The following is an 18,279-nucleotide window of genomic DNA, read 5'->3' on the forward strand; positions in this document are numbered from 1 at the left end:
AAAAAAAAAATGGGTATTACTTTTAAAAGAAGCAGTTCATGGGGACCAGCAGGTGGCATGGTGGCTAAGGCACTGGACACGCCCACATGGCCAACCACAGTTCAAGTCCTGGACCTGGTGGCTTGCTTTCCCACTTTCTCTCTCTCTCTGTGTCTCTCTCTCTGGTCAAATTAAAAATGAATAAATGAATAAACTTAATACAGCTTAAAAAAAATAAAAAAGAAGCAGTTCTGAGTCCAGCATTCTATTTGAAAAAAATAATTTATTTAATTTTATTTATTATTATCATTTTTCAATTTGACCAGAGAGAGACAGACAGACAGAGAGAAAGTGAGAAAGTAAGCCGCCAGGCCCAGGACCTGAACTGCAGCTGACCATGTGGCAGTCCAGCACCTCTACCGCCATGCCGCCTGCCAGTCCCGGGGCCCACAACTCTATACCAGTACTCTCAGAGGTCTCCTAAAACTGAGATGGGCAGTTTGGCAGCCCGTCTAAGAAATAGGGCAAGAATACTGAGAAAACCGCGCTCCTCAGAGCTTAGGCATGGAACAGGGAAGGACAACCCTGCCCCCTTACCACCACCCCAGCAAAAGCAAGCAGCGCTCAGGAGCGACGTGCCTCTGGCCACGGGGCAAGAACACGCAGAAAGATCACCTCGGTGGGGCCTCCACGGCACACGAGCACACCGAGAACCCAGGAAGGCGCCCCAACTGTGAGAAAATCCTCTGGCATTTCCGAAACCACCCTTAGCATAAGCCTCACAAGAGGCATTGGACACAGTGGTGCACTGGAAGTAATCCCAGCGACAGCAAAACCAAGTCCGGCTCACCTTTCAACTAGACCGACGACATGGCCCGCTGACTCCACGACAAGAGGCGTGTCCCTTTTCGGACACCTGCATCATTTACCTCCGTCGCTCCTGTTCTACATGAGACGTTTGGTGTTCAATCCGACGTTATAAGATGTACTAGGCCAGCCCAGTGCTGAGGTGGTTATGGTGGCTGCGCAGTTAGAGGCCCCGATGCAGCAGCTTGAACAACACGCTGTGTGTGTGTAAGTGCCTAGAATCCCAAGAGGAGAATGGAGGAGAAGGGACTGCAGCATGGCCATCTCCCTGGAGCGCCATCTCTCACGTTCCCTCACTCTCTGTGTCTGGCAAACACACACATCCCATAGCAAAAACTTTTTAAAAAATGATAAGGTGTACCGAAAGAAAAGACCATGACGACCCCCCATCAAGATAACAAAGTAATCCATAGAACCAGCCTCAAGATGGGTTACATGTTAGCATTAGCAGAGAGCAACTATAAAAAGGCCGGAAGAGTGTCATTTCTGGCCTTTCTAGCTGCCATTCATGTTCCCCCGTGTGTGTGCTGAAACTTGGCTGCAGCCCTGGTCCTCCACGTGCCCCCTTTCTGTTCTGATGAGAGGAAAGAAACCGTCACAGGCCAGGAAACACTTGCCAAACTGCAGACACTGGTGTGTACTGGTGGAAAGGAACTGCTCACAGGAGAAGGTGGTTCACAGAGCAGCCACAGCAGATGATAAAAAAGTTTCAGTTCTCCTTAAAGAAGTTAGGGAAGGGGTCGGCAGGTAGCATGGTGGTTAAGGGCACTGGACTCCCACATGGCCGACCACAGTTCAAGTCCTGGACCTAGTGGCTAGCTTTCTCACTTATCCTCTCTCTCTCTCTCTCTCTGTCGCTCTCTGGTCAAATTAAAATAAATAAAGTTAAATAAAATAATTCTTTTTTAAAGAAGAAGAAGTGCCGGGGTCCAGCCTCGGCGGGGGTGGGTTATCTCGTTGGAGACGGCACAGGAAAGAAATACTGAGGCCTCAGTGCCATTTTTGTGCACATCCTCAGTCGAACACCCCCAGAGATCGCTCTCTGAAGAGTGACAACTGCTAGGAACTATCGTGCCTTTTTATTGCACGGTAATAATGTGATACATGTAAGTAAACGGGTGAGGGGCTATGTGTTTTAACTATTAGTTCATAAAGTTTTAACAATAGGGAACGTAGATTCTATTCAGGGTTGGATTAAGGGCAGGTCTATTACAGTTTAGCAATTGTTTGTTTGATGTAGGCAGGTCTTTGGAAACTTTATGGAATGCTGTTTCGAGAAATAGCCTCCAGCAAGCAGTTAATTATCAGCTGATGCTCGGTGGCAGCCATCTTGTGATTACTAAATACGATGCTAAAAAGAACATCTCAAGTATAGGTATTAGTTCTTATAAATCTCAATAAACAATATTATTTATATAATTTTATAGGGATCTAAAACTTAATTTAAGGAATCCTAATATATTTATCTATTTCACTTGGTGAGGGCAGGGGTGTCCTGGGCCAGTTTTGGCCTAATTCTATTTTATGTAAAGAAAAAATTATTTTTAAGCTAATGTTAAATATATCTTAAAGGGCCTTTCAAAGGTCAAGAAGATTTCTGCCTAGATAGAACTTCAGCACATCCTCTCTTGTGACTGCAGGGATAAAGCGTTGTAATTAACAGTAGGTGATCAGGGCAAAGGAGAGTGGTCAGGGGACTTTTGGGAAATCTTATCACATACTCAAGAGAGTTATATAATTCTTTTATAGTAGTACATTAGAGAGTCAGAGGGGGGTCGCTTCCCAACAAGGCTACTGCAGTCTCTAGAGCATAAAACAAGCAGCCTTGCCAACATGCTAAGTCAACCCAAGCTTTGCTCATAGGTGTGTGTGTGTGGGGGGGGGCGTACAGCAGCAGCCTTGTCAATGTGCTGAGTCAACCAAAGCTGTCTTAAAAGTCAAAGGCTCAAAACAAATCCTGGGGCCCCACTGGGTCGGACTCCTCCAAAGAAGAAGTTAGGGTAAACAATACCTGTTATTAAAAAGGTGAATAGATTCACAAACCAAGAAACAATGACCCACTTTAACAACTCTAAAGTTTAGGCATCTCTGGCAGCAAACACTGTCACCATTACAGGTTGTGCTGTGACAAAGCAGCTGACAGAAATGTTACTGGCATCTTAAACCAGCTTGCTGCAGACAGTCTGACTAGTTTAAGGAGACTGACTGAGGCTCTGCTCAATCTACAGCTGGAAAAGCACCACTTGATATTAGAGAGGATAATGATAATGAAGTTCTAGATCTTGTAGATTTTTTTTTTCCAGTTTTTGTTATGGGGTATGTGTGCTTGCTGGAGAGAGAGCGACAGAGAGAGAGAGAGAGAGGAAAAGTGAGAAAGCACCCCCAAGGGAAATGGCTTAATTCTTCTCACTCCCTTTTCCTCTTAGGATCTTGGGCATGCATGCACACACACGTGGTGTGTTTCTTAAACTGCCAGGTCTGGGACTTGAACTGTGCAGTCAGCCGTGTGGGATCTGGCCACCTTAACCATCACACTATTTGCTGGTCAAGATCTTGTGGAGAATTTTGATGAAGATTCCAATGAGACAGGCTAAATTGAATTAACCTCTAAAAAAGATCAAACTTGAGGGACCAGCAGATGGCATAATGGTTACATCACTGGACTCCCACATAGTTCCAGACCTGGTGGCTTAAAACTCATGCTAGCCGGGTGTGTGTGCATGCTCAAAATCCTGAGAGGAAGAGGAGAGGGGATTCCAGCATTGTTATTTTCCCTGGGAGAGGTGATTTCTCACTTTCTGTCTCTCTGTCTCTGTCTATCTCTCTGGTGACCACATGCGCCCTATAGCAAAAACAAACAAAAAAAAAAACTCTAAAAAAAAAGAAAAGGAACGTCGAAGATGTAACTGGGAGCTGCTCTTTTATATTATGACTGCTTTTCAACATTGTTTTGTTTCTGTGTCTGATAAAGTCTAAATCTGTAATAGTTTAAGCCCCAGCCCCTTGAAGACTGCAGCTCTTTTCAGTTGTTGCTTATATGTAATTCATTCTTTGAAGCTAATTAAGCTGAAGAAGCTTGTGAATAAAGTTTGAAACAAAGGTTAAAAAAATGACTAGGAGTAAAATGTTAAAAGACTTCATAAAAAAGTGCGCAATATACATGAATAAATGGGAAATTTTTAAAAAGATGCAAAAAAAAAACTCTAAAAAAAAAGAAAAGGAACGTCGAAGATGTAACTGGGAGCTGCTCTTTTATATTATGACTGCTTTTCAACATTGTTTTGTTTCTGTGTCTGATAAAGTCTAAATCTGTAATAGTTTAAGCCCCAGCCCCTTGAAGACTGCAGCTCTTTTCAGTTGTTGCTTATATGTAATTCATTCTTTGAAGCTAATTAAGCTGAAGAAGCTTGTGAATAAAGTTTGAAACAAAGGTTAAAAAAATGACTAGGAGTAAAATGTTAAAAGACTTCATAAAAAAGTGCGCAATATACATGAATAAATGGGAAATTTTTAAAAAGATGTAAGTGACAAAGTCGAATAGAAATAGAAAAAAAAAAACTAGACCAGCTCTAAAGCTTAGTGGTTAAGAAAGCTGGATCCCGGGATCCCAGGACCAGCAGATGGTGTAATGGCTATGTCGCTGGACTCCCATATAGTTGACCGTGGTCCAAGTCCTGGACCCGGTGGCTTAAACTCACACCAGGCACATGTGCGTGCATGCCCAAGATCCTGAGAGGAGAATGGAGGAGAAGGGATTGCAGCTTGGCCATCTCCCCGAGGGGTGATTTCTCACATTCTGTCTCTCTGTCTCTTTCTGTCTTTCTGGCAAGTGCACGTACCCTATAGCAAAAACCTCTGAAAAGAAAAGAAAAGAAAAGAAAAGAAAAGAAAAGAAAAGAAAAGAAAAGAAAAGAAAAGAAAAGGAAAGAAAAGAAGGAAAGAAAAGGAAAGAGGAAAGGAAAGGAAAGGAAAGGAAAGGAAAGGAAAGGAAAGGAAAGGAAAGGAAAGGAAAGGAAAGGAAAGGAAAGGAAAGGAAAGGAAAGGAAAGGAAAGGAAAGGAAAGGAAAGGAAAGGAAAGGAAAGGAAAGGAAAGGAAAGGAAAAAAGTAAGAAAAGAGAAGAAAAAAAGAAGAAAAGAAAAGAAAAGAAAAAAAAGAAAAGAAAAGAAAAAAAGGGGGATCCCACAAGGCCAGCTGTGGTTTGAGTCCCAGTCCCAGTGGTTGGAGAAGATACTGGGTATGTGTTTGTGTGTGTCCCAAGTCCCAGCAGGATGGAGAGGCAGAGGAGAAGAGGTTGCAGCACAGCTACACCGCTGCGGGGGGAGGGGGTGGTGGGTGTGCTTGCTCCCTTTCTCTCTCTCTCCCTCTCCCCTTATCTCTCCATCTCTTTCTGGTGTCACACATACCCTCTGGAAATTAAAAAGAAAACAGTATTAGAGACAAACAATGCCTTCATTATAATTCCTTCATACACTCATTAATAAACTTGACATATGGGGCCCGAAGATGGCATGGTTGTTAAGATGCTGGACTCCCACATGGCCAACTATAGGTTGAATCCCAGATCTGGTGGCTTGCTTTCTCATTTTTCTCTTTCTCTCTTTCTCTCTCTCTGTCGCTCTTGCATGCATACCCTGTAGCAAATTTAAAAAATAATAATGATAAATGAGATGTAATAAATAATCCTTAAAAAAATCCCTTGACATAGCTGAGGAAATAATCAATTACCTTGAAGACAGATTGACAGAAGTTAAACTGAAGCACAAGAAGAGTGAAAAAATTAAAGTGTTCAAGAGCTACAGAGCAATATTCATTGGTTTGGCATATATGTTATCGCAATTTTGGAATACAAAGAAAGAATGTTTGAAGAGAGAATGAGTGAGAATGGGTGAGAATTTTACAAAAATAACAAAATAAATGAAAGTTTCAAGAATGATAGAGAATCCCAATCAAGATAGATATCAAAATGAAACAGACCTAAACATATCATAGGCAAACTGCTAAAAAGAGGAATCTTAAAGGTGGCCAGAGAAAAGGACACATTACCTATAGAAAAATAAAGATAAGAATTGCAGTAAACTTGTGAGAAACAATGTAAGCCAGAAGACATTGGATTGACATCTTTACAATAGTAAAAAAAAAAAAAAAAAAAAAAGGAAATTCAGAATTTCATACACAGTAAAAATATCTTTCAATGAAGGTAGTAAAGACTTATTCAGACCAAAAAAAAAAAAAAAGTTGAGAAACCTGCCCTACAAGTAGTATTAAAGGATATTCTTCAGGCAGAAGACATGAGACAGGGTAGCCCGCAGATCAAACCCAGCCTGCCAGCTATTTGTAAAGAAGACTTAATTGGCTCACAGTAATACTCATTCATTACGTATTATCTGTGGCTGTGGTACTTCCACGGTAGACTTGAAAACTATAAGAGACTGACATGCAAAGTCTACATTATGTTTCATCTAGTTCTTTACAGAAAAAGTGCTGACCTCTGGAACAAGAACCAGAAACTACAGAAATAAAGAGAAGCTTTCAGAAATTGTATGAAATAAAATATATGTAAAACATAAACAACTGCCTAAAGCATCAATAAGTCTTTGTTGTCCAGCCTGCTAAAAATTCCTTTGGCACCATTTCCTTCTCCGATTTGGGCTTTCTCTTTGTAAATTTTCCTCTTCTTCTCTTTGTAACTTGTTCAGGGTCCACCACTACACATTTTCTTTCAGGTTTTCTAAAATGCCAGGAAAGGCACCTTTAAATGGAAACATAAACTTTTCTCCCTTTCTGACCCCTCTGGGACTGGAAAATATTTGGGAGTTTTCTTATTTTGTGGCAGAATGGTTATTTGCATAAGTTCAATAATACCTGTTGCCTTGAACCAGACATTGCAAATACTCATTATCGGACAGGGCTTTGACTGGAATGTCGTATTTGAGGATTAAGCCAGGAAACCATGGAACTAAGGGAGATCTCAATCAAGTAAGCCAACAGATGCTCTTGGAAAGATGCTCTGGCACCCTGAACAGTTGTGCTTGGCAGAGAGGGTTAGAGAAGCTGTATGAAAGAATTCATACCATAAAATAACCTGGACTTTTCCAGTCCTGCATTGCAATCAGTAGAGATTGCAAAAGAGCAGTCACAACCAGAGGATTATCTTGAGGAAGACTTTGAAGGAAGACAAAGAGACTGATCTTTGCTAGCAGATGGGATATCACAGAGTACTTGGTAGGCAGGGCTACATTGAGAAGTTTATGTGTGAATTATGTGCTGGATGTTTGCTCTTCAACAGTTTGAGTAGTTGACATGTGAATATTATCTCCAAAATATTTAAAACCATACTGTCTCTGTTAAAATCATAAACTTATAACAAATATTTTGAACATTATCTTTAAAATTCAGTTTCTTTAAATTTTCCAGATGATTCTTTTTTTTTTTTTTTTTGAGAGGTTTTCGCTATAGGGCGTGTACGCTCACCAGCAAGACAGAGAGAGACAAAGAGATAGAAAGCGAGAAATCACCCCTCGGGGGGATGGCCACGCCGCAATCCCTTCTCTTCCTTTCTCCTCTCGGGATCTTGGGGACGCACGCACACGCGCCCGGCATGAATTTAAGCCACTGGGGCCAGGACTTGAAACGCAGTCAACTACATGGGAGTCCAGTGACATAGCCATTTCGCTAACTGCTGGTCCCAGTTTCTTGAAATTTTAAAAGTTGTTTATAACTGCCAAAAACTATGGAGTATGAACAAAAAATTCTTCTTTTTTTCTTTTTTTTTTCTTTGGGGGGGGGGGGAGGTTTTTGCTATAGGGTGCATGCACTCGCCAGACAGACAGAGACATAGAGACAGAAAGTGAGAAATCACCCCCCAGGGGGGATGGTCACACCGCAATCCCTTCTCCTCCATTCTCCGCTCAGGATCTTGGGCACGCACGCACACGCGCCCAGCGTGAGTTTTAAGCCACCGGGTCCAGGATGCGAACCGCCGTCCACTAAGTGGGAGTCCAGCGACATAGCCATTACGCTAACTGCTGGTTTCCCAAAAATTTCTTGATATGTAAATGTTTATGGGAAAATGTAAAAATAAATAAATGATTAAAAAATGTGTCAGCTCTAGACATTTTATATAAATGGAATCACACAATAAGAAATATTTGTGGGCATGTGCACTGCTCTAGTTCACTCTATTGCTAATAACACGAGATGCCTAAAACTGTGTGGTTTATAAAATACAGGGGCTTACTCAGCTCATGGTTTGGCAGTCCAAGGTGCAGAGGCCATCTTTGGTAGGGTCTTAGAGAGTCCCAAAGCATCACATCTCAAGGGGAAAAGCAAAGTAGCTGTGTTCACGGCATCTCCGTTCTGGTCTCCTTCCCTTTCCTCAACAAACCGACTAGGAGCCCATCACTGGGGCCCTACTCTAATTACCTCATCATATCCAAAGATCCCATGTTTCACACACACCTTTCGCTCCTTTTAATACTTTTGCAACCAAACCTCAACATGTGATTTTTGTTTGGTTTATTTATTTTTATTTTTTAATATACTTTTAATCTCAATAAAAGCAATAAAAGAAATGCTAAGAAAATTTACTTAAAACGTAAAGCCAGGAAACAGGTTAGGATTCTGTTCAAATAGTAGGTACATGAACCTATCGGCAGCTCAAGACAGAACAAAAATCCTTAAAACCAGACAACAAAGCCTAGAAGAAAATCAGCAATGTTTTACTCAAAAGTCATAAAATTCCATTTCACCAGTTCAAACTCATGTACTTAATCTATCTTCTGTTGTGATTTGATCTTCCTAATTAAATTCTGGGATATGATATTCAACTCCAGACTTGTCCCTACCATTAAGTTGGCCATTTTCTTAGTTGTTTGTGAACTCTTATCTCTGTGTCTGTATTCAATTTTCCTGAGATAGCACTCCCTTCAGAACTTCTTAAAAAACTAGTCTGGTTTCAGTAAATTCTTTCAGGTTTTGTTTATCTGAGAATGTTCTTGTCTTTTCTTCCCACATGAAAGATAATCTTGCCAGGTACAGTATTCATGGCTGCATTCGCTTTTCCCTTAAGGCTTTGGATATATCTTCCCATTCTTTCCTCACTCACATTGTTTCCAATGAGAGGTCTGCTGTTAACCTGATGGGATATCCTTTGTAGGTAACTTGATGTTTCTCTCCTGCCAATCCTAGTATCTTGTCCTGTGTTTTTGGTCAACCTGGTTATAATGTGTCTTGGAGATCTTGGGTTTTATTTGGGCTCTTTTGTTGTATTTCTTGGGACTGGATCTTTGAATGCCTCTCTAGGTTTGGAAAGTTTTCTTGCAGGATTTCATGGAATAGATTATCAATGCTGTTATGAGTCTCTTCACCTTCTGGGTTACCAATTATCTAGACGTTTGGATGTTTGATGGATACTAGATACCATCTAGTATTTCTCATATATTATTCTCATTTTTGGGGACAATTTTCTATCTTCATGGTGGATTTTTCTAGGACAGTGATTCTATCCTCTACATCTGAGATTCTATTTTCTGTATGATCTAGTCTGCTTTTAATACTTTCAAGGGAGGTTTTAACTTCCTATATTATAGTCTTCATTTCTAACAGTTCCATTTGATTCTTTTAGATGGTGTATATTTCCTCTTTCAGATCTTGCAAGAATTTCCTCACCTCCTGGAACTCATCAGCCCCTTTCTCCTGCTTCTTCTGCAGTTCATTGTCTCTATTCTCTTTCAATCTCTGTTAGCTGTGTCACTATGAATACTCTAAAATTCTTTATCTGACATTTCCGTGAGTTTCACTGTACTATCTGTGGATGAAGAGGAGTTATTCTTTTCCCTTGGAGGAGAGGTACTTTCTTGCTTTCCCATATTTCTTGTGACCCTCTGGTGATTTCTGGTCATTTGATGGATGGTGTGTTTCTTCCTAATTCTTGAAGTTCAATCTGAGTGTTCAGAGGCGTGCAGGAAGAGGTGATCTGCAATCTCTCTTCGGTTCCATTTTTCACTCTGTGCATCAGATTCAGTGGGAATTGAGGAATATTCTGACCCTAATTGTATTCAGATGTTTGGATCCTGTTTACTAAGACCTGTCTAGACACTCAGTGTGTAGAGAGCACTAGAAATAAATCTGGAGGGAGAAGTCTCAGCAGAAAATCTTCATTTTTAGACAGTGAAAGCAATATTTCACAGCTCAAGTTCAGAAGCCATCTCTGGATGGGCCTGGGTTTGTGCTTGTCCCACTAGAAATGAGTCTAGAGGGAGAAGTCTCAGCAGAAAATCTTCATTTTTAGTCAATGAAAGCAATATTTCACAGCTCAAGTTTGGTAGTCATCTATTATTTGTTTGTTTGTTTTTCAGAGAGAGATTTCTTTTTGCTATAGGGCACATGAGCTCACCAGAGAGACAGAAAGCAAGAAATCACACCTCCCCCCGAGGGGGGATAGTCATGCTGCAATCGCTTCTCCATTCTCCTCTCAGGATTCTGGGCATTTACATGCACACACCCAGTGTGAGTTTTAAGCCTCTGGGTCTGGTCAACTACATGGAAGTCCAGCAGCATAACCATTACGCCATCTGCTGGTCCCTCAACACGTGATTTCTGGAGGGGACATGAGTCATGGCATTTGCTCCTGCTTGTGTGCACTGAGGATGCCACATGCTCAGCAGAAAGCACAGGAAGACATTCTCAAAGCAGACAGGAAAACCTTGCAAGACACCTTCACACATCAGATACATTTATCACTTTTGTCCATGCCCTTTCCTTTATCTGGATTGCCTTTTCTCCTTCACTACCTGGAGAATTTCTCATTACCCTTTCCAATTCAGCTAAGTCCTCCATGAAGACATTTCCCATCCACCAAGCCATCCTCCAATGAGAGGGAAGTCATTCCTCCTCCTTCTGTGTTCCCCAGTGTCAGGACCTTGTGAACCTGGCTGCAGCACTACCTGTCTTTCTTTGCCATTCTCGTTAAAGGACTTACCCCCATTCTGCGAGACTGTTGAGAGTGAGGATCGAATCAAAGTATAGCCCTTCTTTTCTCCTTGTGTTGGTTCTTGGTATGAATCCCTAGACCAGCGAAGGGCCAAGATGATCCCATTCCCTGTCTACCTCTTCATTAGTGCCTGCTCTCCGAATACTTTCAATGTCCTTTCTCTATGTGGGGCTGTGGTTTGGTAAAGATTTTATGACTAATGGCATTGTTATACATTAATCTTTCTTTTCTTTTCTTTTCCTTCTTTTTGACTGCCCTAAATTGTTTATTAGGCATGAATTTTACAAACATTTCTTTTTTTAATTTTTAAAATAATGATTTATTTAATTTTTATTCATTCATTCATTGATTTTAATTTGACCAGAGAGAGATATACAGAGAAAGAGAGAGGGAAAGTGAGGAAGCAAATCACCAGGTCCGGTAGTCAAACCGCGGGAGGCTATCTGGAAGTGTCCAGCACCTTAACCACCATGCCACCTGCTGGCCCCTTACAAACATTTGGGAGATTAGAGGTAACTGCGGAGCTGGAGAGTATTGCGCCTTCTCCAAGCTGCACGGCGGGAGCCACCAATAGTGTGATGGAACTTGTGGCCCTTTCCAAGGCCTGGCTCTTGTGATCTGCGGATGTCAGCCCACGTCTCCCTGTGCTTGTGGCCTGGCTTGGTGATCCACTGGGTGTCAGGGTTTCTTCTGATAGCTTTATGGAATGGATCAGTGAGGATAACCTCGAAGAATTTGTATGTGGAATCTTCGCCCACCCAGTAAGAATGCAGGACTCTGAGAGCCCCACAGTGACGTCCAGCTTGCTCCTCTGCAGCAGCCTGGAGGCTCCGAGCAAACTCGAGCTGGTCAACACCGTGATGGACAGGCTTGCCGTAGGCTGCACCCTTGGGGACTGGGCGTTTCCGGCCTCCACGCTGCACACGAATCCTGTATATCACATCACCTTGCTTCGCCTTGTCCCCCAGTCTGCCCGCTTTATCTGGCCAGTTGGGGCAGGCCACGGCACCTGGTGCAGGGCCAGAGCTGGCGGTACTGCCAGTAGTACACCGGCAGGAGAAAGCGCATCACGTCGGACTGCTTCTTCCGCCACCGCTCCTGGATGGAATTGTACGCACCCATCTTGGCTTATCTGATGGCTGCCGCCAGATGGAAAGAGAAGACTCTCTCCCTTCTTTCTTTCTTTTCTTTTTTTTTTTTTTTTTTTTTTTTTCGTTGTTGTTGTTGTTTTTGTTTGTTTTTGTTTTTTTTTGCCATAGGGTGCATGCACTCAACTTACCAGAAAAAGGGGGGGGAATGAGAAACCACTCCCCACGGGGGATGGCAGTGCCACAATCCTTTCTCTTCCAGCCTCCTTTCAGGATTTGGGGCGTGCACACACATGTGTCCAGTGTGTTTTTCAACCCACCAGGTCTGGGACTTGAACTTGCAGAGTCAGCCACAAGATCCAGTGCCTTAACCAACATGCCACCTGCTGGCCCAGTAATTCATCTTTCTTGGATCTAAGCTCACATTACCTCACAAGATGGAGAGAAGAATCTACCTTTTGTCTCAATTGATTTATAGATAAAGGAGACATGACAAAATGCTTGTTGGAACACATTTTGCTGGGCCCCGATCCCAGCATTTCTGGTTCATTGGTCTTTGTTGGCGCCTACGATTTACATTTTGAAGAACAACTCAGAAGATGCTGATGCTGCTGGTCCCGGGACGATACTAAGAAACATCGCCGTACTGCTGGGTGTAAGAGTGGTTGGTCAGAAAGGCTTCTAGGAGTTGGGAGTGAACTTTTGATGATAAAGGTGTGAATGTCCTGCATTTTCTTCACCAGCGTCCAAGAGGTCATGAAACTGTCCTTTACGTCTTCATTCTCTGTCTCGTGCAGTCTGTTTCTCCCAGGACTTTTCTCGTCAGAGACTCTAGTTTGGTTCTCTGCTCCCTGGGGTAAGACGAAAATAGTAACCACAGGGGGCAGAAGAATCACGGTGCCAGCACTAAGGAGCTCGCTGGAGCGATTCCAGATGTACGGTCACTTGATGGGAAAGAAGGGTCGCTCAGAGAATATAAGGAACTACCTTGGCATTTTATTGTTTATCATCTTCTTTAAAACATGTCCACATGGGGCTAGCATGTGCTGTAATGGTTTAAGGTGTTGTACTCCCACATGGCAGACCACAATTTAAGTCCCAGACCTGGCGGCTTGCTTTTTTTTATTATTATTATTATTTATTATTATTTTATTTGCTTTAGTGCACATGCATTCACCAGAGAGAGGCAGACAGAGAGAGGAAGAGAGAGATGGAAAATGAGAAAGCAAGTTGCCAGGTCCAGGACTCAAACTGTGGTCGGCCATGTGGGAGTCTAGCGCCTTAACCACCAAGCCTCCTGCCTTTGGTGGTTTGTTTTTTTCAATTTCCCTCTGTCTCTAGTCAAATTAAAAATAAACAAACAATAAATAAATGAAATGAAGTAATTCTTAAAACATGAAAGTCTCCACAGGGCCAGCTGGTGGCATGGTGGTTATTAAGGCTGCTGGATCACCCGTGGCCAATTGCAATAGCTTGAATCCAGAACCCAGTGGCTTGAAAAACACTCCAGGAGCACGTGCACGCATGCCCAAAATATCCAAAAGAGAGATGAAGAAGGGATTGCGATGTGGCCATTCCCCCAGGGTGTGAAGTCTTACTCTCCCACTCCCACCCTGTCCCTCTGGTAAATGTGTGCACCCTATGTATGGTGAATTAGAAAATGAATGTCCAGGGATCAGCAGTGAGCATAATGGCTATGTCGCTGGACTCCCACGTAGTCGACTGCAGTTCGTGTCCCGGACCCGGTGGCTTCAAAAAACACGCCGGGCGCATGTGCGTGCGTGCCCAAGATCCCGAGAGGAGAATGGAGGAGAAGGGATTGCAGCATGGCCATCCCCCCTGGGGGTGCTTTCTTGCTTTCTGTCTCTCTGTCTCTCTCTGTCTGTCTGGAGAGCGCACTCACCCTATAGTGAAAACCTCTCCAAAAAAAAGAAAAGAAAAGAAAATGAATGTCCATATAATCAGTGGTACAAAAGTAAAATGATGAATGTTAAATTGAATCTACACCCTAGAGGAGTTAGCATGTGAAGGCCCTGAATACACGAGGCACACGTGCCCACCGGGAGAGCCCCGCTGTGTGTGCTTCATGTTGGGAGCCCAGACACACAGACTGGGAGGGCACAAACTCTGTTAACTGTGGTGTGTCTCCAACACTGCGCAGTGCCTGGCCCTAACAGACGTTCAGTCAGTGTGGTGTATGTGCACATGTATGTGTGAATGCGCATGTGCATGTGTGTGTATGGTTGGATCTGACATGAATATCCCTTCAGAACCTTGTTAGGGATATCCTAGAGTTCTTTTCCTACAGTCTGGGGTAGTCCTTCCATGTTGTCCCTCACACATACTGAAGTTCTTTGTTGGAATGGGACTGTTGTGATGGTCTCTAGAGGGAGCTGATAGATTTGGACACAGACAGAAAACAGTATATCCAAATGAGGTTTCGGTCTATACCAAATAAACTCTTAAGCAAATAGCCTATTTTACTGCAAATAATTCACAGCCTACAGAAAATTGATATGAAATTGAATACCAATTGAAAGAAAAGTAAAATCCAGAATTTTGAGATATCTTAGACTATAGTCTACTGTTTGTCTTTAATTTTTTTTAAACAAATATTGTTTATTTGAATGAAGCTGGACAATGTCTATTTAAAACCCATATCCTGGGACCAGCAGGTGGCATGGTAGTTAAGGCACTGGACACTCCCTCATGGCTGACCACGGTTCAAGTTTCATGGCTGACCACGGTTCAAGTTTCAGGTCTGGTGTCTTTCTCTCTCTCTTTCCTCTCTCTCTCTCTCTCTCTCTCTCTCTCTCTCTCGGAAAAATTAAAAATAAATGAATAAATAAAATTAAATAAAAAGTAATTATTTTTAAAAAAAGTTTTAAAAAACCCATGTCCCAAACCAAAGAGTACAAATAAAATAAAAAAGAGGAGTGTACTGTTAAATATACTTCTGCATGAATAACTTCATTAACTGCTAGTGAAAATTAGAATTTTGAGATCTTCCGACAAGTTTTTTTAAATTTTACAATACTTTATCCTCAGTGAAGCCATCTCTGGAGTTAGACTCTGACTGTATCTGTCCTCTTAGCCTCAACGTGAAATTCCTCTTCTTTGGGTCCAGTTGCTCAAATTTTAAAAGTAGCTCCAAGTTAAGGAAAGCCCATTTCCCCACAGTTCCTTTACCTGAAAATCTTCCATTTCTCTCTTAAAGTCACAGTCCAGGAGTGAAGCAATCACATGCTGGACACTCAGGGCCAACTGGGAAGGAGCTATGAATACTCACACTGGTTGATCTGACTTATCACTGCAAGCCTGAAAGTGCACAGTCCTGAAAAAGAGGCCCTCTCTGTGCACACATATAATTCTTCTTAGAATTACTTATTTAGTGTTATGAATTATTATTATTTTTAAAAATTTGACCAGAGAGAGACAGAGAAAGGGAAAGTGAGAAAGCAAGCTACCAAGCCCAGGACACAAACTGCGGTTGGCCATGTGGGAATCCACCACTTCAACCACCACGCCACTTGTCAGCCCCAACACACAAGTAATTTTTTTTAAAGAATTATCTTATTTAACTTTATTTATTATTATTATTATTATTGTCCAGTTTGATCAAAGAGAGAAAGAAAGGGGACTTAAGAAAGCAAGCCACCTGGTCTAGGACATCAATTGCAGTTGGCCATGTGGGAGTCCAGTGCCTACCGGCCATGCCTACTGGCATGATCTCAACACACAAGTAATTTTTTTTTTTTTTTTTGAGAGGTTTTTGCTATAGGGCACATGCTATAGGGGCCAGACAGAGACAGACAGAGAGATAGAAAGCGAGAAATCACCCCCCGGGGGGATGGCCATGCCGCAAGCCCTTCTCCTCCATTCTCCTCTCAGGATCTTGGGCACGCACGCACACGTACCCGGCATGAGTTTAAGCCACCAGGTCCGGGACTCGAACTGTAGTCGGCTACATGGGAGTCCAGTGACATAGCCATTATGCCAACTGCTGGTCTCCATACAAGTAATTTTTAAAAAAGAATGGGAATGTGAAAGGAGCTGAGGCTTAAGCACCAAGAATCAGCAGGTTGGAAACAAGTGATAATGAATAATGAGCACTAAAATTCAAATTACCAGATGTTTCAAAGAGAGAGCGAGCCAGTTTTCAATTGCATTTTGAACACCGCATTACAAAAAACCTATTTTTAAAAATAGAAAAGGATTGAAGGAAAAGAAAAACAATGAAAATAAAGTCTGAATGGTTGCATGACCCCCACTTGTTCCTGATAAACTCCCTCTTCCATTCTCAGTTCTTTTGCAGAAGGATGATCAGCAGTTCTCTGACCTTCAAAGAGAAACCTGAGTAAATTCACGAGAACTCCCTGTCTTTGACAGTATGATTTGTTTTAGTTTCTTTTCTTTTTCTTTTTTTTTTTTTTTGCTATAGGGCACATGCGCTTGCCAGACAGACAGAGAGAGACAGAGAGATAGAAAGCGAGAAATCACCCCCCAGGGGTATGGCCACGCCGCAATCCCTTCCCCTCCATTCTTCTCTCGGGATCTTGGGCACGCACGCACGGACACGCGCCCGGCGTGAGATTTAAGCCACCGGGTTCAGGACTCAAACCACGGTTGACTATGTGGGAGTCCAGCGACATAGCCATTACGCTAACTGCTGATTCCTGTTTTAGTTTCTTGAGATGTGTTGTCATTTTCACTTTAAAGTGAATCTTGATGCTATCCTGTCCAATGACTTTGGGTTTAGTGTACTCTCCCTTCTTATCCCCCAAGGCCTCAGTTGGAGGGTTCGCATCCTAGTCATAGATGGTGTCAGCGGCTTCAGGGGGGGGGGGGGGGGTCTGCACAGTAGTGGCCTTGGGTAGGCAGAACCACTCTGGGGCTTACAAATCCATCTCCCTCCCTCACAGCACAAGCTCCTTGTCTTCAAACACGTTTCCATCTTACACCGCCCTTACCGTTTCCTCCTACCCCTCCCTGAGGCGTCCAGAAAGGGCGGGTATTCAGGTAGCTTTTAACCACTGACAGAACCAGTCTTTCCTCTTAGAAGCTTTAAATAAGCTTCGCCACTCAGTTATACTAATTAAACCCAAATACTTTCCAATCAATTACATTTACTGATCTAATCGCTGTTTTGAATGAAGAGTCAGGATTTCTCCTGAGTTCTCGATTTGAATGAACTGCAGCTGAAATGCACTCCAGAGCACGAGCGGTCCCCAAGGCCCGCGTGAACACGTGCGCGTGGGACATGAGCCTGGGATAGAAGAGGGGATAGGAGCTTGGTGTGAGCGAGTCCTCTGTTCCCTTGTCCCATCACTTTGCCCCTGCTTTCTGCAGAAGGGAATCATCAGGTGCGTTCATACGAACTCCTCTGCGGGAGGCTGACACTCCTGTGGGAGCAGCGCACTCTTTACCACCTCTGTCGGCCAAATTGGCCCGTTTTTCTTACCCATTCTCAGCCACTTCTTTATTTATTATTTCCTTTTGAGAGAGAGACTTTTGCTATGGCATGTGTACTCGTCTGAGAGATAGACTGAAAGTGAGACATCACCCCCCAGGGGACACGGCCACGCTGCAATCCCTTCTCCGTTCTCAGGATTCGGGGCATGCGCACACACGTGCCTGGAGTGAGTTTCAAATCACCAGGTTTGGGACTTGAACCAGGGTTGACTACGGGGGAGCTCAGCGATGTAACCATTAGGCCATCTGCTGGGCCCTCTTCTGATCCATTTTAAACGTCTATTTAAATGCAGTTGTTAGTCTGATAATGACTTAAATTTGGTGGGTGACAATGTCTAGAGTTTCAAAATTTCCAAAAGTTAAGCTGCATAAATTCCTATCGCTGGCATCAGCAGGCCGCATAGTGATTAAGGCACAGGGCTCCCACATGGCCAACCGTGGTTTGAGTCCCAGACCTGGAGGCTTGCTTTCTCACTCCCCCTCCCCCCGTCTCTCCCTGGTAAGTACACGTGCCTTATAGCAAATTAAACAATGGTAATAATAATAATAATAAATTAAATAAATAATTCTTTTAAAAATCCTATTGTTGGCACATCATAAGGCACACACAGATAAAACCAAGCTGCATTTATGGATATTCTGTAAAGGAGTTAGCTTGCTTGGGTAAAAGACTCTTGATCGAGGGACTTTTTGCTTACACAAACATCATAATATATTACCTGAAAGAGTTCTTGTACTTGGAAACTTACTGTAAATAATCAAGGATTCTATCAGGTTCTAATGAAATATAAATAACAGGCCGGTCAGTGGAGTGGTGGTGAAGACACCTGGGTCCCACATGGCCAACTGGACAATTGGAGTTCTGGACCCAGGTGCTTGAA

At 42.8% G+C, this 18,279-nt stretch overlaps 1 pseudogene; it reads right to left on the reverse strand.

Annotated features, from left to right (window-relative positions):
- Nucleotides 1–11,341: 11,341 nt before the first annotated feature.
- LOC102485698 (60S ribosomal protein L15-like) lies at nt 11,342–11,960 on the reverse strand (annotated as a pseudogene).
- Nucleotides 11,961–18,279: the final 6,319 nt, after the last annotated feature.

This window comes from Tupaia chinensis, unplaced genomic scaffold (assembly GCF_000334495.1).
Source record: "Tupaia chinensis unplaced genomic scaffold, TupChi_1.0 Scaffold000183_1, whole genome shotgun sequence".
Lineage (NCBI taxonomy): Eukaryota > Metazoa > Chordata > Mammalia > Scandentia > Tupaiidae > Tupaia > Tupaia belangeri.